This window comes from Bombina bombina, chromosome 1, assembly GCF_027579735.1.
Source record: "Bombina bombina isolate aBomBom1 chromosome 1, aBomBom1.pri, whole genome shotgun sequence".
Lineage (NCBI taxonomy): Eukaryota > Metazoa > Chordata > Amphibia > Anura > Bombinatoridae > Bombina > Bombina bombina.
The window spans coordinates 1,319,475,477-1,319,501,554 of NC_069499.1; positions in this window are offsets into that span (position 1 = coordinate 1,319,475,477).

Here is a 26,078-nt window from a genome sequence, read left to right on the forward strand (position 1 = left end):
TTCTTAGACCTTGAAGATTGCCTCTAATCGGAAAGCATTTTGACAGTTTTCACCACTAGAGGGCGTTAGTTCATGTGTTTCATATAGATAACATTGAGCTCTGGCACATGAAGCACCTAAGAGCAAGAATTGATTGGCTAAAAATGCATGTCTGTCAAAAGAACTGAAATAAGGGGCAGTTTGCAGAGGCTTAGATACAAGGTAATCACCGAGGTAAAAAGTATATTATTATAACTGTGTTGGTTATGCAAAATTGGGGAATGGGTAATAAAGGGATTATCTACCTTTTTATCTACCTTTTTAAACAACAAAAATTCTGGTGTTTACTGTCCCTTTAAGTATAGAATTTTCTTTCTTAGTAAGATTCCAATTTATTTTCCTTTTTGTAATTTTATCATTATATTTTTTAAGGTCATCTTTGACTCTATCTTCAAATTTCTTAAGGAAATCCCCCTTTTCATGTGTGTTGTAAACTTTTATTGCTTATGTCTTGATCATTTCTTTCAATAGGGTTTTTTACAAAATATCTTTTTAGTGTAAGATTCCTTAAAACATTTTTGACACTTATTAGTGTGCTGAATTTGTCTAACTTACATGTCGGGGCAAATGTTAAGCCTTTTCCTAGGATGTTTGTTTGATCAGTATTTAATATGATGTTACTTAGATTTAATACTCCTGTACTCTTTATTTCAGTCTTTTTACACTTTCTTTCCTGATTCCTGATCCTCTTCCCCCTCTAACCTTCACTTTCCCTTTCTTGTTAACATGGATCCTGTCTCTCCCTCCTTTTCCTTTTGTTTGTATACTCCTTGATTTTTTTTTAGTGCCTTCCCACTAGCCTATCCTGGCTCTATATTCACTCTATGGGCACTTTGTGCAAAGAAAAAACAGAATCTGATAGTAGTAGCCATCAAAATTGGTGTCCACCAGCTATTCAAGGGTTAAACAGATTGTTTAACCTCACTTCCTGATTGCTTCACACTTGTGCCTTCTGCGCTAGCCCATCCTGGCTGTATATTCACACCCTGGCCTATTTCTGCCCATGAAAATCTAATTCTGATATTACCAGTTTTGTATTCAACAGCTATTCAAGGGTTAAAATTAGTTATAACTACACTTCCCAACTGATTCACACTTGTGCCTTCCCCACTAGCCCACCTTGACTTAATTTTCACTCTCTGCCTTCTTGTCCTCCAGTATTAGTCTTGGTCAGATTTGGGACATTGCTCTCTATTTCAATGAACATCTCTGTATACACTTTAGTGAGGCTTTGCTCACTTATGTTATAGATGATATTTCTTGACTGTGTATTTATATGTAGTTTAATTTGAGTTCTTTATGGCTGGCCAGCTCTGTGCATATAATATTATAAGTATAGTCATGTATATAGTAACTTAATACATTGGACATATTTTTTGATTAAAAGAGTGCTGTATCCCCTCTCTTTTTTCAAGATTTATCGAAATCCTGTCTTTTTCCTCGCTTTTCTTAAAAAACAGCAGCTAAAAAAGATATGTCCAAATATTGTGACAGATCAATATTTATGTAATTTTTTGACAATGGCTCCATAAAGAGCCAAAACAAGAGAGAGAAGGAGAGACAGAGAAAGAGAGAGAAAGAGAATGAGAGCGAGAGAGAGAGAGCGAGCGAGCGAGAGCGAGAGAAATGGAATCTTGATGGTGAAGGTACTACCATATATTGTCAGAATTGTTTAGCTGAGAGTCATGTTAAAGCTACTAAATATTCAGAATAGGCAGGTGTCAGAGGTTATATTAAAAATATTCTGAAGAGTTAGACTACCTGCCTTTTTATTAATATGTTCTTAGTTAAAATACTCTTAACATATTCGCTGCAGTGCATTGTGCAGAGATGCTTTCAACAAGTAGGCAAGGTAACTTATCACCTGTACATTGCTTTTGATAATTTTTTGTAAAATGGTTTATGCTTTCTTCACAAAATTTTAGGGACATTGCATGGATTAATGTGCTGGTGTCAAAATTTCATTATTAATACAGATACACAGTTTTAAAAATGTATTAATTGAAGTTGATAGTTGATTTGCCAGTGTCTCAGACTTTTTCTAGATGAGACAGTAAGGGCTTGCAGTACAAAGGTCATATAACTTAACTATGCTGTAGAAAGGTCAAATAACACAGGCTTTCCATGAATAGTCCAAGTAGAAAAGCTTGCTGAAGATAGGTCAGAAAGCATTCCCTTGCTGATTAGAAACCATACAACATATGTTGTATGTAGTGAGACTATGTAGGACATGCTTGCAGTGGAAATTAAATGAGGTCAGGTCTCACAGACTTGTTGTGAAGATGTAGTGTCTTGATGGGTTGAAGGTGTGGTACCATGGACTCCCTGTAGAAAAGGCAAGTCGCACAGGAATTACTAAAGTGACGCTGGGTAGCACAAGCTTGATTTTGAGGAACAGGTACATGGAACATGCTTAGAACCAGGAATGCAGGCTGAAGCAAAGAGAGGAACATAGCAGCAAAGAGGAAGAAGGCTGCATCATATAAATCTGCTCAATGAATCTTAACTGAACATTTGACAGATTGCTCCTTATTTGACAGATTGCTCAGGTGCTCCTTAGGACCATTAAACTTGACATTTCAACAATGCATAAAATGTTACATTACTGCAATGTTTGGGATCATTGTCATGCTGAAAGACCCAGCCATGTTTCATCTTCAATGCCCTTGCTGATGGAAGGAGGTTTGCACTCAAAATCTCACGATACATGGCCCCATTCATTCTTTCATGTACACGGATCAGTTGTCCTGTTCCCTTTGCAGAGAAACAGCCCCAAAGCATGATGTTGCCACCCCCATGCTTCACAGTAGGTATGGTGTTCTTTGGTTGCAACTCAGCATTCTCTCTCCTCCAAATACGACAAGTTGTGTTTCTACCAAACAGTTCTACTTTGGTTTCATCTGACCATATGACATTCTCCCAATCCGCTTCTGGATCATGCAAATGCTCTCTAGCATACTTCAGACGAGCCCGGACATGTACTGGCTTAAGCAGGGGGACACGTCTGGCACTGCAGGATCTGAGTCCCTGGCGACGTAGTGTGTTACTGATGGTAGCCTTTGTTACGTTGGTCCCAGCTCTCTGTAGGTCATTCACTAGGTCCCCCTGTGTGGTTCTGGGATGTTTTCTCACCGTTCTTGTGATAATTTTGACCCCACGGGGTGAGATCTTGCGTGGAGCCCCAGATCGAGGGAGATTATCAGTGGTCTTGTATGGCTTCCATTTTCTAATTATTGCTCCCACAGTTGATTTCTTTACATCAAGCTGCTTGCCTATTGCAGATTCAGTCTTACCAGCCTGGTGCAGGTCTACAATTTTGTTTCTAGTGTCCTTCGACAGCTCTTTGGTCTTCACCATAGTGGAGTTTGGAGTGTGACTGTTTGAGGTTGTGGACAGGTGTCTTTTATACTGATAACAAGTTCAAACAGGTGCCATTAATACAGGTAATGAGTGGAGGACAGAGGAGCCTCTTAAAGAAGAAGATACAGGTCTGTGAGAGCCAGAAATCTTGCTTGTTTGTAGGTGACCAAATACTTATTTTTCACCATAATATGCAAATACATTCTTTCCAAATCAGACAATGTTATTGTCTGGATTTGTTTCCACATTTTGTCTCTCATAGTTGAGGTATACCTATGATGATAATTACAGGCCTCTCTAATCTTCTTAAGGGGGAGAACTTGCACAATTGGTGGCGGACTAAATACTTTTTTGCCCCACTGTAGCTATGATGTGTTGGTGGTCTTTACGGGGGATCCAAGCCAGGGTTCCCATGTTTCCCTTTTCAAATATGTGGTTGTCCAGTTGGACACATGCCTTCTAATCTGAATTGTGGCACCACTCGACTACTCTTTGCATCAGTACAGCTCTCCTATATAATTACAGATCTGGAACTCCCAACCCACCTCTATCGCTAGGGAGGCACATAGTATGTCTACGCACTCTGTTTAATTTCCCCTGCTATATTAATTTTTCTATAACATTTTGTAACTGTGGAATATGTTCGGGGGGGAACGGGATGGGGAGTGTCTGAAAAAGGTATAATAAGCGTGGGAGAATATTCCATTTTATTTTGTTAACTCTCCCCAACCAGACTGGTTTATTTTTCCAGGATGCAAGGTCTTTGGAAATTTCATCCTGAATAGATAATTGTAGGAGTCAAAAAGATTCCCAGATATTTAAGTTTATAACCTGTTATTTTAAGTTAGTATGTCGCTTTGAGGTGGTCAGTGTCATGTTGGGGAGAGGAAACATTAGGTAATTCTGATTTTCATAAATTGAGATGAAAATTTGAAACTTTTCAGTATAAATTGAGTTCTTGCAGGAGTTCTGGGAGTGTCTCTGAGATATTAGTACGGATAAACAAAATGTCAATAGCATACATTGTCTGTTTGTGCTCTACGCCCTCGATACAAATACCAGTTATTTTATTATTAAGTCTGATTTTTGGGGCCAGGACCTCATTTGAGAGGATAGCGGATGAGTATAGCTTTGTAATGCTTATAGTATTTTGTGCTGAAACCATCTGGACCAGGGCTTCTACCGGTAGGGATGTCTTTTATAGCTTGAACTATTTCCTTCTCGGTAAGAGGTGAGTCTAGATAATCTGAATTCTCTTTGTTTAGTTTGCGCAATGGAATGTTTTTAAGACATGTCTGGATTGGCGTATCGTCTATGTTATGTCCTACAGAATTAGGGAAAGATGGCGAGGTATTCTTTAAATTATAGAGAGATTTCTAATATTTTTGGAAGGAATTTGCTATGCCTTTACTATCTTTAATGTCAGTGTTGTCAGGTTTTTTGAGGTAGTTAATGTATTATTTTAATTGTTTGCATTTTATTGTGCATGCTAGAAGTCTACCCTGTTTGCTACCCTGATCGTAGTAATATTGCCTTAAATGTATAACTTTTTGCTGTTGGTCCTCTGTTAGCATTTTCTTAAAATCATTGTGGTTCTTTGTTAAGGAGTCAGACATCTGTGGATTTGATGGGCTTTTTTTGTGGGTTTTTTCTAATTGAAGGATAGTGGAGTGAAGTTGTTTATACTGTAATCAACGTTCTTTTAATTTTTTGGCTCTATGTTTTATTAACTTCCCTCGAAAAAAACACACTTATCTGCCTCCCAATTGTTGGTATGAGAAGTTTGGGTATGGGTGTTGATGGTAAAAAATTCAACTATACTCTTACACATCTTGGTGGAGATTCATGGATCAGACAATATATTGTCGTCAAGTCTCCATACATAATCGACCACTGAGGTCTCTGGCCAAAGAACACTGCATGAGACTGGTGCATGATCAGTCCAAGTAATAGGACTTATTTCACATTTGGGGACTAAAGTGAGACCATGCCAATCTGTGAACCAATAATCTATTTGCAAGTATTTTCTATGTGCGTTTGAATAAAATGTAAAATCCTGATTTGTGGGGTGTAAGGTACGCCATATATTGTGTAGATTTATGTTTGTAAGGGAAGACTGGATCACTTTTTATTTTGTGTTTGGAGACACTGGAAGTGTTGTTAGATGTATCCAGTGATGGATTTAGCGGAACATTGAAGTCCCCACCCATAAACAAGATCCCTTTCAGATAATCTAGAAGCATACCTTATTTTCTTCGGAAAAATGCATGCTGGTCTTTGTTGGGAGAGTAAAGGTTGAGTAGAGTAATGGGGCAGCCAAATAACAACCCCGTTAACAAGATATACCTCCAGCCGGATCTTTAACTTCTTGGGAAAGAGAGACAGAGTTATGGGCTACAATGCCCACCCCAATTTTTTTCTTTGGCCCTGATGCAAAATATGCTGTGGAATATCTACTATGTGACCACCTGGGTTCTTTGCCTTTCTGGAAGTGTGTCTCATGGATAAAAATAATTTTGCTATTCAGTTTAGACAGTTCTCACATAGGGAACGATCGTTTGCCGGGATTATTCAGGCCCTTGGCATTAATTGTTGTAAAGGTGATAAAATGCTCCATGGGTTTTAGTTTAGGCGTGGGCATTTTGAGGGTAGAAGGGGAAAAAAGGAGGGGGAGAAGGAAGGATAAAAGTTGAGAGGTTAGTAGAGACTAAGAATTAGATCAAATTTAGAGAGTAAAAATTTGGTTAGTAAAGTGAAGTAACGCCTAGATGGAGTACAAAAAGTGGTAAAGTATAAGTTTGATGCCTTCTCTAAGGCTATCTAAGAAGAGAATTTAGAGGAGATAAGGTAAAGGAACCTCATTGTTGTATAGCTAGAGAAAGAACAGTGGGGAAAGTGCCCCGTGGCTTTAAAGGGTGTTTAAAAAGTTATTTAGAAGATAAAGGTTTGGTGTCAATGTACCAGACACTTCCACTCTCTTGACACATTAAACATAATATGCCTTACCTTAGACTTATAGGGTAGGTGAGTTTTTGGCAGTTCAGATGGGGACTATTAAGTATGATTAAAGACATGGGTTAAAGTTGTTTAAACCAAAGAAATAAGTATACAAGATAAATAAATATAGTGGGTTGTTAGGTATATGGAAAGGTAATGCATCAGGTTAGATGTGTGGTGGAGGTAATTCAGTGATATTGTGATAGATACTTAAAGGGACACTGAATCCCAAAAAAAATATTTTGTGATTCAGATAGAGCATGTAATTTTAAGCAACTTTCTAATTATATTTTCTTGGTATCTTTATTTGAAAAGATTTGATATTGCTGCCATTATACTAAAGTTATTAACCCCTATTCCGCCACTCCCGATATCGCCGCCACCTAAATAAACCTATTAACCCCTAAACCTCTGGCCTCCCACATCACTACCACTAAATAAACCGAATAACCCCTAAACCGCCAGCCCCCACATCACAACAACCTAAATTAAAACTATTAACCCCTAACCCTAACGTAACCCTAACCCAGGCCGCCTGGATGAAGACTTCTCGCCGCTTGGATTAGGACGTCGCCGCCGGGATGAAGATTGAAGAGGCCGTCTGGATGAAGACTTCTCGCCGCCTGGATCAGGACTTCAACTCCGGGATGAAGATCGTTCAAGCGGGACTTCAAAAACTGTAAGTGGATCGTCAGGAGGTTAGTGTTAGGCTTTTTAATGTTTTTTTGGGTGGGTTTTTTGTTTAGTTTAGGGTCTGGGTAGTAAAAGAGCTAAATGCCCTTTTAAGGGCAATGCCCATACAAATGCCCTTTTCAGGGCAATGGGTAGCAACAATCGACACAGAGCACAAAGGAGAAAAAAGAAAAGAAAAACAATAATAGAGTAGTATGTTAAAACAGTTCATACATTTTATTATACATAAAAGAAACACACTCACACATCGTAACCGCAAACAATATGAGGTATGGTATACTCTCCAGAGCAGCTCCCTCCTCCAGTGCAGATAGCCTCTGATGAAGCGGGAGGAGTCCCACGAAATGCATAAGGTCACGCCCACTTGATCATCACACTGACTCTCTACCCCTCTAGGAGGTTAGGACTGTTGCCGGCATTACGGATTAACCGCGCCGGAGGAGGGACCTGCTCTGGAGAGTATACTCTCGCTTGGATATCCCCCTTCAGCTTGTATAGCTGACGCTTACATTGGAAGCAGGCAATAAGATCTGAGGGATAACACTAAGCATCCCAGGGTATATAGGAGGAGTCAACTGTACAAAACGCTGTACATGACCTCTTTTTAGCCTTTTAGAATTATTAATCCTCTCTGAACCATTGTATGTACATTATTTTTATCTTTATATTTATTTATGAATTTGAGGAATTAATGATTTTTATTCTGAAAGCGGAATCAGTACACTATAACGCTTGGCGCTTTTGGGAGTTGTTGGTAGTTGTTCAGGGCAATAGGTAATTTAGATTTTTTTAGAATTAGTTTTTTTTATTTTGGGGGGTTAGTTGGGTGGTGGGTTTTACTGTTGGGGGGTCTGTGGGGTTTTTTCACAGGTAAAAGAGCTGATATCTTTGGGGCAATGCCCCACAAAAGGCCCTTTTAAGGGCAGTTGGTAGTTTATTGTAGGCTGGGGGGGGGGATATTTTGAGTGGGCTTTTTTATTTTGATAGGGCTATTAGATTGTCATCTTGTGTAGATAATTTAGTAGTGAGGTGTTCAATAGACTCTTTAGTCGCATCCTGGTCTTCCTCAACTTGGGTAACCCTCATGTTTAAATTAGATATATCTTTATGAAGATTGCTGTACCACTGTTTAACCTCTTGTACAACTATTTTAATGTCCTCTATAGAGCATATATATTGCAGTTCCTCCTTAGTAACATAGTTAGATGGAGGGTTTTCTGTACTATGGATCTGTGCAGTGGATGATTGTTGCACACTGCCCGCAGCAGCTTTAGTAGAGCAGTTGTGTGATACCATAGGCCTCAGATATTGTTTCATCTTTTTCTGAAGAGACACTTTTATCCGATTTACTGGGTTTCTTGTTGGGCATTACCAATTTGTCTATGGCTTGTAGGTTGAAAAGAAAGTGACAGTTAAAACCCCTCTTTAGGAATATATGTGTAATATAGGAAAGGAGTCCTGGTAGATGGTGTGACTCTCTGCTGTAGTAAACGGAATCACAATATGAGAGTGAGCAGAATTATAGAAACATCCAGAAAGTGTATTTCTCTAGAAATTAAATATAAGCTGCGAAGATGCTGAAATTAGATACTATGGCGCCTATCTATCAAGCTCTGAATGGAGCTTGATGCCCCGTGTTTCTGGCGAGTCTGCAGGCTTGCCAGAAACAGCAGTTATGAAGCAGCGGTCACAAAGACCGCTGCTCCATAACCTGTCCTCCTGCTCTGAGCAGGTGGACAGACATTGCCGGAATCGGGTTGATTGACACCCCCCTGCTGGCGGCCCATTGGCCGCGAGTCTGCAGGGGGCGGCGTTGCACCAGCAGCTCTTGTGAGCTGCTGGTGCAATGCTCAATACGGCGAGCGTATTGCTCTCCGTATTCAGCGAGGCCTGGCTGGCCTGATCCGCACTGTCGGATCAGGTCCGCCAGACTTTCTTAAATAGGGGCCTATGTTTTAAAGTGGACTGTTTTATATAAATATGCTTTTCTTGTTTTTATTTGTTTGTTTAGTAATGTTTTAAAGGTGTGTTTGTGATACTGGTGTCTTTCACATTGTAAGCAGTGGCGTCACTAGCAGGGTACGGGGGGTGCGGGCCGCACCTGGGTGACACCCTCTAGGGTGTGACACCACCAGATTTTTTTTTTTTACATTTTATTGAAAATCAAAGAGATACAATGTAGAGATGCATAGATTTTTTAATTAGAGGGTCCAGCAATTGTGAACATTAGTGGGACTGGGGAAGTTGTAGACACTTACACCTAGATTACGAGTTTTGCGTTAGAGGCTGTGCGGTGCTAACAAGCAGTTTTCTCACTTACATTCAGTGAGCGTTGAGCAAAATTTTGCTCATTACCGCACTCCAATACCAGCGCTGCTTAAGTCATCGGTGAGCTGGTGTAACGTGCTCGTGCACAATTTCCCCATAGGAATCAACGGGGAGAGCTGGCTGAAAAAAAGTCTAACACCTGCAAAAAAGCAGCGTAAAACTCCTTAACGCAGTCCCATTGATTCCTATGGGGAAAAAAAAGTTATGTCTACACCTAACACCCTAACATGAACCCTGAGTCTAAACACCCCTAATCTTACACTTATTAACCCCTAATCTGCCGCCCCCGACATAACCGACACCTGCATTATATTATTAACCCCTAATCTGCAGCTCCGGCCACGCCGCCATGTAGATTATATGTATTAACCCCTAATCTGCTGCCCCAACATCGCCGACACCTACATTATATTTATTAACCCCTAACAATGTCGCCGACACCTACATTATATTTATTAACCCCTAATCTGCCACCCCCAATGTCGTTGCCACTATATTTAAGTTATTAACCCCTAAACCTAAGTCTAACCCTAAACCTAACACCCACTATCTTAAATATAATTTAAATAAATCTAAATAAATATTCCTTTCTTTAACTAAATTATTCCTATTTTAAAATAAATACTTAAAATAAACCCTAAGCTAGCTACAATATAGCTAATAGTTACATTGTAGCTAGCTTAGGGTTTATTTTTATTTTACATGCAAGTTTGTATTTATTTTAACTAGGTAGAATAGTTATTAAATAGTTATTAACTATTTAATAACTACCTAGCTAAAATAAATACAAAAGTACCTGTAAAATAAATCCTTACCTAAGTTACAATAACACCTAACACTATACTATAATTAAATAAATTTAACAAATTAAATACAATTAAATAAAAAACATACAATTAGCTAAATTAAATTAGCTAAAATACAAAAAACCCCACTAAATTACAGAAAATAATAAACAAATTACAGATATTTAAACGAATTACTCCTAATCTATTAGCCCTATTAAAATAAAAAAGTCCCCCCCCCCCCCAAAATAAAAAAACTCTAAACTAAACAACCAATAGTCCTTAAAAGGGCCTTTTGCGGGGCACTGCCCCAAAGTAATCAGCTCTTTTACCTGTAAAAAAATACAAACAACCCCCTAACAGTAAAACCCACCACCCACACAACCAACCCCCCAAATAAAATACTATCTAAAAAAAACCTAAGCTCCCCATTGACCTGAAAAGGGCATTTGGATGGGCATTGCCCTTAAAAGGGCAGTTAGCTCTTTTGCCGCCCAAAGTCCCTAACCTAAACATAAAAGCCACCCAATACACCCTTAAAAAAAACTAACACTAACCCCCTGAAGATCGACTTACCGGGAGACGTCTTCACCCAAGCCGGGCCGAAGTCCTCAACGAAGCCAGGAGATAATTGCTTTGGGGCAATGCCCCGCAAAAGGCCCTTTTAAGGGCTATTGGTAGTTTAGTTTAGGCTAGGGATTTTTTTTTTAATAGGGCTATTAGATTAGGTGTAATTATTTTAAATATCTGTAATTTGTTTATTATTTTCTGTAATTTAGTGTTTGTTTTTTTTTGTACTTTAGCTAATTTAATTTAATTTAGCTAATTGTATGTAATTTATTTAATTGTATTTCATTTAGTAAATGTATTTAACTATAGTGTAATGTTAGGTGTTATTGTAACTTAAGTTAGGTTTTATTTTACAGGTACTTTTGTATTTATTTTAGCTAGGTAGTTATTAAATAGTTAATAACTATTTAATAACTATTCTACCTAGTTAAAATAACTACAAACTTGCCTGTAAAATAAAAATAAACCCTAAGATAGCTACAATGTAACTATTAGTTATATTGTAGCTAGCTTAGGGTTTATTTTATAGGTATTTATTTTTAAATAGGAATAATTTAGTTAATGATAGGAATATTTATTTAGATTTATTTAAATTATATTTAAGTTAGTGGGTGTTAGGTTTAGGGTTAGACTTAGGTTTAGGGGTTAAAAACTTTAATATAGTGGCGGCGACGTTGGGGGCGGCAGATTAGGGGTTAATAAATAGTATGTAGGTTGTGACGACTTTGGGGGCGGCAGATTAGGGGTTAATAGATATAATGTAGGTGTTGGCGATGTTGGGGGCAGCAGATTAGGGGTTCATAAATATAATGTAGTTGGCGGCAGTGTCTGGAGCGGTAGATTAGGAGTTAAAATGTTTATTATAGTCTTTGCTATGCGGGAGGGTCTCGGTTTAGGGGTTAATAGGTAGTTTATGGGTGTTAGTGTACTTTTTAGCACTTTAGTTAGTAGTTTTATGCTACGGCGTTGTAGTGTAAAACTCATAACTACTGACTTTTAAATGCGTTAGGGATCTTGACAGGGTAGGGTGTACCGCTCACTTTTTGGCCTCCCAGGACAGACTCGTAATATCAGCGCTATGGAAGTCCCATAGAAAAAAGACTTTACAAAGTTTATGTAAGTCGTTTTGTGGTAAGGCCAAAGAAGTGTGCGATGTCCCTAAACCTTCAAGACTCATAATACCAGCGGGTGTAAAAAAGCAGCATTAGGACCTCTTAACGCTGCTTTTTTACCCTAATGCACAACTCGTAATCTAGCCGTTAAATTTTTTTGCCCCTTGAGCCAGATCTGCAATTTCCACAAATAGTTTTCCCAGCTACTTTTGCTTGTTTGTACTTTGCGCCTCCCCTGCCCAATTTCACTATGAATGTTGTGGGCGTGCCGTGGGGCTTGCGAAGTTGCGCTGCTAGCCTAAACCTGCCTGCCTATCTGTGTTCACTGCTCAGTGACATGTGGAGCAGTTGAGTCACTCATTGCTGTGCTGTCTCTCTAAACGGGAACCGGGAAATTGTGAGGGGGATGCCTGGCACCTGACCGCATTACTGTCTGTCACTGTCTCTAAAGTGAAGGAGCCACGTATAATTCCCACCAGACCGGTATGGTTACAGTACACTGAGTACACACTGAAGTGGTAGAAGCGGAGGGCGGGCAGGGGTCTGGGGGTGGGCAGAGTGCAGAGGTAATTAGCCATAAGAAGTGGTAGGCACGCAGCCTGGGGCTGTGCACTGACAGACTTGGAACAGAGTCAGAGAGCAGAATTTTCATAGTTTGCGCACCTAAACCTTTTCTTTAGTGATTTATTTTTAAAATGCTCTGTTTATCTTTCATTTGATGCTCTGCTGAGCCAGGGAGCAGCTCTAGGCATGAGCTTTATAATTAATGCAGTGCAGTTAACATATTTTGTATGTGTGTGTGTGTCTGAGTTTGTGTGTGTGTGTGTCTGAGTGTTTTTGTGTGTGTGTGTCTGAGTGTTTTTATGTGTTTGTGTGTGTCTAAGTGTTTGTGTGTGTGTCTGAGTGTTTTTGTGTGAGTGCTTAAGTGTTTTTGTGTGTGTGTGTCTGAGTATTTTAGTGTGTGTGTGTGTCAGAGTGTTTTTGTGTGTGTGTCTGAGTGTTTTTCTCTGTGTGTTTGTGTGTGTGTGGCTGAGTGTGTTTCCAAGTGTTTGTGTGTGCATCTGAGTTAGTTTTTGTATGTGTGTGTGTGTTTTTGTGTTTGTGTGTGTCTGCTTTCTGGGTGGAGGGGGGGTGACACCATAATTTACCGCACCGGGTGACACCAATCCTAGTGACGCCACTGATTGGAAAAAAGTGAACACTTATAAAACAGATGCAACTCTATTGATTATAACTGAGCTGATCTCACAACTCCCGGCTGTGACAAAGGTTGGGTCCAAATCTTTATGAATTCCTCAATTAAATGTATTTGTTACAAGTCAATAACTTGTGTTTTTACTTGGAAGCCTTCACAATGCTTAAGCTGATCAACTTTGGTGCAGTTCAAGTTATCAAACCTGTCATTATCAATAACTACAAGTATAGACTCTTCCCTTTGGTTTATAGCAGATTCAGTTTTAATCTGTGAGTTAATTTTTACAATATAATTGGTAGGAACAAAAATAGCAAAGTAAACAAAGGGGCATTCTATTGTGAAAATGGAATGCTCTTTTCTTGCTAGAACATTTTATTTTATAACAAATTCCTCTGTTTTACTGTGTAAAATTAGTGGAAAAGAGAAAATAAAGTGTAGGGGAGAAGAAAAAGTGGAGAGAAAAAAGAAAACAGAGAAAGAAAGAAAGAAAGAAAGAAAGAAAGAAAGAAAGAAAGAAAGAAAGAAAGAAAGAAAGAAAGAAAAGGGTGAGCGAGGGATTTAGTGTGGGAGGGAGAGAAATACCTCAATAATCCTAACATTTAATTAAAAAAAAGTTGTCTACTTCTTGATATTTACAACATTTGTAATTTTTCTTGGTTAGAGGGACACTGAACCCAAATTTTTTCTTTCGTGATTCAGATAGATCATGAAATTTTAAGCAACTTTTTAATTTACTGCTAATATCAAATTTTCTTCATTCTCTTGGTATCTTTATTTGAAATGCAAGAATGTAAGTTTAGATGCCGTACCATTTTTGGTGAACAACCTGGGTTATCCTTGCTGATTGGTGGATAAATTCATCCACCAATAAAAAAGTGCTGTCCAGAGTTCTGAACAAAAAAAGCTTAGATGCCTTCTTTTTCGAATAAAGATAGCAAGAGAATGAAGACAAATTGATAATAGGAGTAAATTGGAAAGTTGCTTAAAATAGAATGCTCTATCTGAATCACAAAAGAAAAATGTGGGTTCAGTGTCCCTTTAAAGTGACTGTGTACTGTTATTGTCGTGTATGCTTAGCTAATATTTAACAAACATGGGACTTGAGCCTCTGCAAGTAGTTGTAATGGAGCCCCCATAATTATCCCATAACTGCCACTCATCCAACCCTCAACCATAGCCAATAAACCTAACCTTGACCTCATCCACCCCAGAGACCACTGGATTCTACCACAAGGATTCTCACCACCAAGGAAACAACATGTTGTTACTTCTTAGCAAGTTGTTGCTTTTTCATTCTACACGGCATTGGTTTCATTTGACACGTATCTTTTCCACTTATTGCATTTTTTGGATTTCATTCAGGACATTATAGTCAACAGGAGTACTTTAAAGACACAAGTCATTTTTTATTAACTCTAATAAAGCTGTTATGAAAGCCCTGTGTTCTTTGACTATAACAGCATGATCCTGACCCCACAAATGCAAATAATCCTAATCATGTTGCCATGTACTTCCCGCCACCATACATTAACATAATTTCCTGGCATCCACATCCAGGGATCAAACATGGGTCTCCAGCATGCTGGGTGGTGGCTATGTTTATGTGCTACTTGTGCACCTCTCTAGTTCCACCTACCTGCAGCTTTGTGCAATTTCCAATCAGCTTGCAGATTATTTAAACCCAGCCTTTTCCTACAGGCCTTGTCTGTTTATTGGACTATTCTCTCTGCCTTCCTTTTCCGACACCTTGCTGCCAGATTGTTGCTGAAGTTTTGCCTGTCCTTGACTATTCTCTCCAGATCCTGTTTTGGTACCTTTTGTTTGCCTGTTGCTGATCCTGCCTGTCTGACCACGAGTATTCTTTTCTCTACTTAGCCACTGGGGCCATACTTGAACTTTTTATTAGCCACTGTTACTCTCAGTTAAAGGGACACTTAATCAAAATTAAACTTTCATTATTTAGATAGAGCATGCAAATTTAAATAACTTTCTAATTGACTTCCATTAACAAAATGTGCACAATCTTTTTATATTTAAACTTTTTGAGTCACCAGCTACTACTGAGCGTGTGCAAGAATAAGTGTGTATGCATTTGTTAATGGCTGATTGCTGCGACATGGTACGTGTATGCATTTGTGATTGGTTGATGGCTGTCACATTGTACAGGGGGAGTGGAAAAAGTTTTAAAATTGTCAGAAAAAAAATCTACTACTCATTTGAAGTTCAGACTAAGTGCTATTGCATTGTCTTGTTATCTTGCATTTCTTGATTATGCAAATCTACAGTGTTGACTGGTCCTTTAAGGGTTCCCTCCACCTGAAACCAACTAGCGGCCAGGTGTTGGGGGGGGGTGGATCTAAATGCTCTAGTGACAGTGGTGATGTTACACCACAATTGCAAATAATCTAAGTTGTGCTATGCATTCATTATTGTAAATATAAGTGGGTCTCACAGTGGTTGGGTAGAGGGGTTACTGATAAAGGATGTCAGCTAAGGGGATTAAACTACAGATATGTACCCTGAAGTGGTGTTTTTAATGTGCAGTGTTAAGCTGAAAATCTGTAATAGGAAGAGGTTATGGTTGGGGTTAATTGCAATGGGATAGAATGTCATTAGTACTTACGCATGTTTGCAGAGAAGGTCATTTCCAGGGTGATGTGCAATGATGGCGCATTGGACCACTCAGCTAGAATAACGTGCAAGGGGGGCTCAGGAAAGAATGGTCAGGCTTAGGCCTATTTGAGACGGGAGTAGTCATGGTTAAACTGTTACGGGTTTTAACTTAATAGTCTGGATCAATCTGCATTGAGTTTTATTCACCTAAAACCAGTTGTAAGACAGATAAAACAGGTATACGACTGGTCTTTGGACTGCCATGCATAATAACAGTCTCAGAATACTGTCACTATCATATTATACTGTTCCCTATAAAATGTAATAACCAGGAGCTGCTCAGATTTGGACCATTTGTGGTGTGATGGCTCAAAATCTGATACTGATAAATACAGTTTTGTATTGTTGTTGAAACTGCAATCAAACATGCAAGGCAATCATTAATAATGAATGTATGTGTACCTGACATTGTGCTTTTTTATTGATCCCTTTTTTTTTGGTTCTGTGCTGGTCTGCAAAAAAATCCTTGTTTTGATATTGTTTTTTCTTCTGTTTAGATAAGCCAAATGTAGAAAACGTGATTTCTATTATTACTTTTAAAAATATTATCATTTATTATGTATAGTGCCGCAAAATGTTCCAAAATTACTGTATATAAAAAAGTTTGTTTGGTTCATTCAAATATATAGAAACTTTATTAAATTGCATTGAAATTTTTGACAAACTACCAAAGAATTAGAATCTAGACCCTCAATAGACATTGTTTAAATATATAGTAATGGTAATGCAATGTAAATCCTTTTATCTGTCTTTCACTTCTCCCTGGTGTGGGTAAATATGACAATTCTTCTCTTCTAAGGGATACAAATATATACTGCTATGAGTTTTGCTAATTAGTAATGAAATTACATGCATAATTAATGCAAACACCTGCAGAGCCTGCGAATATTATACATAGATATACTGAAGGAATTTCCCCACAGAGTTGCAGTTTTTCTAAAGGAATACGCTGAAATATAAAACTCTTGTAAGTTTCAATATGAAAGAATATTAGACAGACAAATCTAGATATTAAAGATTAAAGGGACATGAAACCCATTTTTTTTTCTTTCATGATTCAAAAAGAGCATGCAATTTTAAAGAACTTTCTAATACAGGTAGCCCTCACTTTACGCCGGGGTTAGGTTCCAGAATGAATGGTTGTAAATCGAAACCGTTGTAAATTGAAACCCAGTTTATAATGTAAGTCAATGGGAAGTGAGGGAGTTCCAGGCCCCTCTCAAAATTGTCATAAGTAACAACTAATACATTATTTTTAAAGCTTTGAAATGAAGACTTAAAATGCTAAACAGCATTATAAACCTAATTAAATAATCACACAACACAGAATATATCATTAAACTAAGTTAAATGAACAAAAACATTTGCTAAACAGCATTATAAACCTAATGAAATAATCCCACAACACAGACGTTACTTGCATTTTTTTGCAAACAGTTCTTTCTATGCATTCCAATCTGGACTGTTTTATAGACAGGAAGATCTTGTTCCTTTGAAAGCTGCTCCATAGCTCAGGTCTAGCTAGCTACACTGATTAATTTCAGTCTGCTTGTGTACTTGGCTTGCATATCTTTACTGGAACACAAGCAGACAGCTCTACCTACTGGCTATTTTAATCAGTGCACTGCTTCTCAATGCTTTTCAATAGCAGTCACATGACTGAAAAAAAGGTTGTTATTCTGAAACTGTGCAAATTGAACCGTTGTAAACCAAGGACCACCTGTATATGTTTATTATCTAGTGTGCTTCATTCTCTTGATATCCTTTGTTGAAAAGCATATCTAAATAGGCCCAGTAGCTGCTGATTGGTGGCTGGACATAGATGTCTCATGTGATTGGCTCACCTGTGTACATTGATATTTCTTAAACAAAGGATACCTAAAGAATTAAGCAAATTAGATAATAGAACTACAGTAGAATTTTGTTTAAAATTATATTCTCTATCTGAACCATGAAAGAAAATGTTTAGGTTTCATGTCCCTTTAATACACAAACATCAATGAATCTGATATGACTAAGCCCAGAGGGAAAAGTTTGCACATATAGCTCTGTGCAAAGGCTACCTAGCTAGCCAAGGGAAAGTTAATGAGATAGTATGTGTACAGAGCACCTAAATGAAAGGCTAAGGTGTCTTGATCCATGTATGATAGACCCTGTGATGTCCTAACTAATAATGGATAGCAGGAACGATGTACAAATTAAATGTATTACATTAATACATAAGCTAAAATCATGGATCCATGATGCTATAAAAAACACAATAATAAAAAAAATATAAAAAAAGTTTTAAAATTACAATAAATTGCAGATAAGACCAATCATGCACTGGGATTATTCAAAATACTAATAGCCACGTCTTATGATATAGCTTCTTAATACCTTCTAGATAATGGTAAGTCCTTCTGTAAACTGTCCGAGTAGATAAATGGTGATTGTACAGACAAACTGATTCTCCAAAAAAGTGACTTGTGTCTTTAAAGTACTCCTGTTGAATATAATGTGCTAAATGAAATCCAGAAAATGCAATAAGTGGAAAAGATACGTGTCCAATAAAACCAATGCTATGTAGAATGAAAAAGCAACAACTTGCTAAGAAGTAACAACTTGTTGTTTCCTTGGTGGTGAGAATCCTTGTGGTAGAATCCAGTGGTCTCTGGGTTCTTCAATACATTTCCTGGAGTGTCCTATGGAATTTAGAAATGATAGTGTAGAATGTTCCAAAAAAAAGTGTACATATCAGAAATATGCTTACCAGCTAGTAGTCAAAGTGGGCCAAAATGCGTTGACTACTAGCTGGTAAGCATATTTCTGATATCTACACTGTTTTTTGACAGGAAATTTATTGAAGAACCCCAGAGACCATTGGATTCTACCACAAGGATTCTCCCCACCAAGGAAAGTAAGAAGTAACAATTTGTTGTTTCCTTGATGGAAAGTTGTTTAAAATTGCATGTTCTATATGAATCATGAAAGAAAATGTTTAGTTGTTATGTCCCTTTAAGGGACATAAAGTAATGTTTCCATTTATGCACTAGAAAAAAAATCATTCCATTGCAAAAAAACAGATTACAAAATACATTTTTAAAAAAGAATATAACAGATATTTATAATTTTGTTAGCAAATATGCACTGTTTTGCAGTCCAAAAACACACCATTTAAAAAGCCTTCAGTGTTGTTAATCATGTGATATATTATAAAGGAGCACCTGCAAATATCAGGTTTTTGTCTACTACATGCGTTACCGTTATAGTGACCATTGCCACTTTAAAAAGGGACACATATGAAAAATACATTTGTCAGGGTTCTTATAATGGAACATTATTCCAAACATTTCTTTAAACAGCCCTGACATTTTTTATATGTGTCCCTTTTTAAAGTGGCAATGGTCACTATAACTGTAACGCATGTAGTAGATTCAGGTTTGTGAATTCCAAACAGTGCACTCCAGTCTCTCTGGGACAGTGGAAAAACTACAATTTCAGCTCAACATTACAGGAAAAGCAGGCAAATTATTATGATTTTTTTTCAGTTTGCATAATTTTGTGTTTCCACAAATGGTAAATTAATCCAGTAGAAATATGTCAATACAAGAAGATATTTACTAGAGAAGCTAATTAAAATCATACTAAAAGCAACAGTCTAGTCAAAATTAAACTTTTATGATTCATATAGGGCATGCAATTTTAAACAACTTTCCAATTGACTTGTATTATTAAATTTGCTTTGTTCCCTTGGTGGTATTTTTGAAAAGCTAAACCTAGGTAGGCTCAAACTGATTTCTAAACCGTTGAAAACAGCTCCTTAGCTCAGAGCATTTTGAACATTTTTCACAGTTAGACAGTATTACTAGTTCATGTGTGTGTCTTAAAGATAACATCGTGCTCACTCCCGTGGAGTTATTTAGGAGTCTGCACTGATTGGCTAAACTGCATGTCTGTCAAAAGCACTTAGATAAGGCAGCAGTCTGCAGAGGCTTAGATACAAGGTAATCACAGAGATAAAACATATATTAATTTAACTGTGTTGGTTATGCAAAACTGGGGAATGGGTAATAAAGGGATTATCTATCTTTTTAAACAATAACAATTCTGGTGTCGACGGTCCCTTTAAAGATTATAGTGTATTGATTAAGTATGAATGATGTCTGCCTACTGTGATTGAATACAGACTTTTTAAATTAATAACAACACATACATTTCATAGGATGCACATTTTACAATTGTATGTATTTTTCTTGTAATTTTTTTTTTAACATATCAATTTTTATTGAGGTAAAATTGGAGTACAAATATGCATGCAGATACAGTTCCCATCAAACCCAAAGGGTTACAAGTGGGGACGGGAGATACGTTAATTACAGGTACCAGATAGTAATAAAACATTAATTACTGAACAGTGAACATCAAGTTATCTATTTAGTATAAAACAATATGACATTTTTACTGTGCACGAGTCTTAGGTACCTCGTTTTACAACTGAACTGTATATAAATAGACTTAGCATGAGTAAGAGGGTCCTGTGTTGCTGATCAATATATAGCAAGTTTGTTAACAGACTTTGCCTGTGCCATCACAGCCCGAGTCTAGGAAGATGCCTCTAGGGGTATGAAGTATTTTATATAGTTGTGGGTCATACAAAAGAACATTGGGGGCCCGAGTGGGCCCCAGCATGCCCACCCGTGCCCCATCTAATTCAGTCGTCAGCAGTCTGCAGGCAGAGAGAGAAGGAGAGGTGAAAACAAGAGAGCAAGAGAGGGACATAATAAAGGAGAGCGGGAGGGAATATGGGTGAAGGAGTGGGAAGGGTAGGTTCCATTAGCAGGATGGTGTATCAGTATAGCCTCTGGGCAGATAAATCACGTGTCCTAGAACCATACAGATCTTTACTATTCTGATGCTGATTTCTGTCTATGAAGCCATAAATCCCAGATTTTCCAGTAGGAGTCGGGTTTGTTCAGATGCCAAAAGAAGCCTCGTTCCATAACGGCTAAAAATATTTTCTTGATAGTAGCAATACTTGGAGGTTCTGGGCGTCGCCAGGATCTAGCTATCGAGACCTTGGTTGCCACAAATATGAAAGTGGCTAATTGTTTCATAGGTTTTGGCATTTTTGTGGGAAATATGTGAAGGAGAGAAATTTTTAGGTCTTTCGGGTGTAGTATTTCAGCAGAGCCGCAGAGCCGGAACACCCCCTCCCATAGTCTATCTAGGCATGGGCACACCCACCATACGTGGAGGTCATTCTTCACTTGTCCACATTTCCTCCAGCATAGAGGGGAGTGGGATGGAAACATTTGTGCCAATCTCAGGGGAGTGTAGTGCCATCTGAGTGTAATCTTAACTTGCAACTCTAGCGTTAGCGCAATGTAGCGTGGTCTTGGTAAGGGAGAGAGCGAATGCCCAAATCTTTTCAGTGATGATGCATTTTAGGTCTTGGGCCAAGTCTTGAGTTGCCACGCATCCCCAGAAAAGATATCTCTTATGATTAAGCTATAGTGTACAGAGAGAGGGCGAGTCAGATTGAGGCCCGACTGCCAACTCTTCTCCCAACCAGAGCACTGTCTCAGGTTTGAAGTCGGAAAACCTCAACTGATGAGGAACTTTTGTAGTCGGATACTTTCGGATTGGAACCAGGATGGTAAAAGTGGATTGGGGACGGGTGGGGAGCTATCTCAGTGTAATGTCTAATAGACTTCCAAATGTCCAAGTTCTGTCTAATGATGGAGTTTTGGATATTAAGGTGGTTGACTTGATAGTCCGGGAGCCATGGCAGGTCTTTCAGGAGAAGTCCCGGCGGGAGGGAGAATTGTTCTAGTTTCTTCCAACCCTGGGGACTATTTGTGGAACCCCAAAAAGAGATATGCATTAGGCGGGCCGCTTCATAATAGATAAATAGGTAAGGGAGGGCTACTCCTCCTAGGTGGAAGGGTTTTTGTAGTGTTTTCTTAGAGACTCTAGGTTTTTTCCCCTGCCACACATATTTCATGATTAGGGCATTGAGCTTCTCCAGGTAATCCTTGGGTATGTTTATTGGTAAGCATCTAAAGTAATATAGAATCTTTGGGAGGATAGTCATCTTGACAGATGCAATTTGTCCCAGCCAGGAGACTTCGTGAAAGTTCCAAGAATTCAATGAACTCCTGATCTCCCATATAAGTTTATCATAGTTTTTCTCTTTTACTATATCTAAATCAGGTCCCAATTGGACCCTTAGATGGGTGAAAGTCTCAGATTTCCACATAAATGAGAAAGCTTCGCAAATGATTTCCAGTTCAAATTGCGGAATATGTATAGGTAGGGCTTCTGTTTTAGAGAAATTAATCTTATAAAAGCTCAAAGAGCCAAATTGGGTAATAAGATCAAATAGGGCAGGAAGTGAACCCAATGGGTACGTCATAAAGAGGATAATATCATCCGCAAATAGTGCTATTTTTTCCCCTTGTCTCTTCCCTCAAGGTCACCAGAGCCACTTAGGGGGACCCCTCAGATTAGGGGCCATTGTCTAATGGCTTGGGCAAGGGGTTCAATCGCCAATGCAAAAATGATAGGGGATAATGGGCAGCCTTGTCTAGTCCCATTGGATATGGGGAAGTCCGGAGAGCAGAAACCTAGCCCCTTAACTTTAGCATATGGGGAACTGTACAGGGCCTGGATGGCTTTGATAATTTCATTAGGGAACCCAAACTGTAGTAGGACCTCCCAGAGATACTCCCATCTGACCCTGTTGAAGGCTTTCTCTGCATCAAGAGACAGGGCCAGCATGGGTACCTTTAGCCTATTAACCTCTGAGAAGATGTTCAGGATCTTTTTAGTATTGTCTGGGCCTTCTCTGCCCCACGTAAATCCCACCTGATCCAGATTTATTGGGTTTGGGTATGGTCAGTATTTTGGCCTCTAGTAACTCTTTCCTAAAAGCTCCGCTTTCTCTAGCTTCTGAGAACGCCTTAAGAAGAAGTAGTGTGAGGATGGTCAGGAAAGTTTTGTAAAACATGGCCGGAAAACCATCTGGTCCAGGGGCTTTACCATTTTTAAGCTGATAATAGCTGATAATAGCTCCCTTTAACTCTGTTGCAGACAGGGGAGTCATAAGTAAACTCACCTTATCCTCAGTCAGAGCTGGGAGGCATAGAGTTACTAGAAAGCTTTTTATTTTGGTTCGAAGAAGGGGGTCTCCAGGCTCCTTTTTATGAAGGTTGTATAATTCAGAGTAATAGGACGAGAAAGCCTCACCAATATCTTTAGGGGAGGTGACCTGGCTGCCTTTCCAATTTATAGACATAATATGGGAACTCGAACATCTCCCTCAGAGTGTACGCGCTAAGAGAGTAGATGCTTTATTCCCCTGGTAATATAAAAGTTGTTTGAATCTACCTATAGCCTCTTGTACTTGGTTAAGCTCTAGCTCTTTAAGCTGGTTACAGAGAGCTTCTATCTCTAGGGAGACCTCAGGGGTGGGACTAGCTTTATTTAGCGTTTCCTTAGCTCGCAATTTAGCCGCAAGAAGGCCAATTGAGGAACTCTTTACTTTTGTGATGCAGGCCTGCTTATGGATACAAACACCTCTAATATAAGCTTGTAAGGTTGCCCAGATAGTCTGCTGAGATGTAGGAGAGTCTGAATTAAAATTGAAATATTCTTGAATAGAGTTTTGAATTAGGGGTATAAATTCTGGATTAGACCAGAGACGATCTGACAGTCTCCAACTCGGGTGGGATGATGTACTCAAGGAAGAGTCTAGAGAAAGTATGAGAGTGTCATGGTCTGACCAGGAGCAGGGTTTAATCGCAGTCTCACAAATTTTATTAAGGGTCCATGAGTCAGTGAAAAAATAATCCAATCTAGAATATGACCTATGGGCTTAGAGAAAAAAGTATAATCTCTAGCCGTGGGGTGACATGCCCTCCATACATCATACAGATTGTATTGTGATATGATATCTCTAAACTTTTTGGCTGTGGAAATTGAATATGAGTCCAATACTATCACGGCACTCAATTTGTTATCAAGGTATGGGTCCCAGATCAAGTTGAAATCTCCCCCTATTAGGAGGGTCCCTGATTTAAGTTTGTCAATACTCTGTAGCAGGGATTTCAGGAAGTTAGGTTGGCTGTGATTCGGGGCATACATATTAACGTGTGTGAAGAGTTGTCCGTCTAGTTTACAAATTAAGACAAGGAACCTACCTTCCGGGACTATTTTTAGAAAAATGTTTTCAGAGCTAACTTGTTTGTGATGAGAATGGCCACACCTCTTGACTTGTCCGCGTACAAAGCCGAGACGATGTGGATATAAAGCGATGATTTAAAGATCAGTGGTGAGGTAGAAAGCCAATGGGTCTCTTGTGCAAAGATAATTTTGATTCTATTAGAGTGCATGAAGTTATTCAGGAGGCTATGCTTAGCAGGGGAATTAAGGCCCTTACAATTTAGTGAGGCAAAGGTTTGGGTATTCGGAGCTGATTCCATGCTGGAGAGGGTGGAGAAAGGGTTAGGGTGTGGAGTGGAAAGGAGTGGGATTAGGAGCAGTAGGGTAAAGAAAAGTGTAAGAAAATAAGGAGAGCTCTTTCCACCTACCTAATGACGACCACGTGTATTCAATACTTGAGATGTCCCATGGGTGGATATTCTGGTATCTAGGCAGTAGGGCATACTCCCAGTAAGAGCAGAAATAGGTCAGGTATCTGTAGAAGGCAGGTATTAGAGGCAACACAGGTTATAAATACAAACTTATATCAGACTAAATCTATACTGTAAAAGATAAAACTAGCGGCACTATACACCGCTTAACAAGGAGTCAGTGTACTCACCAAGGGTAAGCCGATTCCTTGTGCTCATCAAAATAAGCAATATAGATTGGGGGGGGGGAGTGCAAAGGGTAACTTTAGTGCATATACCACACAGTGACCACTGATATGGGGCAATTTGAGGGCCATGGGGGGAGCGGGGAGTGAAACATTATAGAGCCGAGAGGACCCGTGACAACATATAAAACAGTCACAACTACAGTGATAACAGTAACTTCCTAGGAAAAAAATCCTGTTATGGTAATTGGTCTCCAAGTCATCTCAGAGGGGTCTCTCAAAAATAAGGGAACCATGTACCATTTGGAAAATAATGGTGTGTATCTGGGCTAACGCCCCTGGTTCCAGCTTCGGCGTCTGAGTGACGTAGAGCTTCAAGACCACAAGAGAAACATTTAACAATTGAACAATACAGCATATCAGCATTGACAACAGCGAAAATAATAACAAATTATTAAACATGGTAAACTATGAGAAGTAAATATAATAGGGTGTTATAAGCTACATTCTCTAAAGCCTGGCCTCAATTCTTCCATCTCTACAATGTAGGGACAGGAAATCAGTCTTCTAAAAGCGGGGTTTATAGTATAGCAGCTATGGAAGAGTATAGTGATTAATTAATCCCCTCCCACTACAATGTGCGGCAGAGTCCCTGTCACAAGTGGAAGTGGGAATGTATATAGGTAGCTTTCCTGCGGGGTTACTTTAATCTGGGGGGGAAATTGGAGAAGGACAGGGTATGTTGTTTGAATAAATGTCTAGTTATATAAGACGCCCCTCAAGGCAAGAGTAGTTACGCTAGGCTGTATATAGGTGGTGTATCTAGAGGGTAGTAGTCTAGCCAGATAAAGTAAATATAGGGGGATTATGGGGTATGGGAGGCCGTGTGAATATGGGGGTTATTCCCTAGTAAGAATTTTCCCACATCCAGTAAAAAACTACAGAGATGGCTAATGGTCACAGACCCTTATTGGCATAGCTAAGGAAGAGTGTAACAGCCGAGTAGTACAACTTAGTTTCTCTGCTACATCAGGGCCTATTTAACTGTGGCAGTGTATAGTATATTAATGGTTAACCCTGGGTATAACCTAACACATCTTGGGCATATACCTTTGACATTAAATATATTTAAATTTCTCAATTAGGATAGGAAGACCCCCTTGGAGGGGGAGTGGAGGATGAGAGGCAAGCTGAAGCTATAAATCACCAACATAACTAAACATAGTTAAAGTTCTCTAAATAACAGTGAAAGATACTTATTTCCATCTCAGATCAGAGGGTCCTCGGGTCAAATGTCCTTTTCTGTAGGTTTGGCCCCAGGGGGGCGGAGTAGACCTGTGGAGTATGGTTTCCACTGATCCTTGTGGGGGTAGGCACCCATTCAGGTGCAGATGCTTGAATACTTAGAAAATGTGCCGGTACCTCTGGGAGGGTGGCAGACCTCCTGAGGTCCCACCTCTTGAGAAGGTCCATACCATCATTTATGTTGGTTATTGTAAATAAAGTTCCATTCCTGTTGACAATGA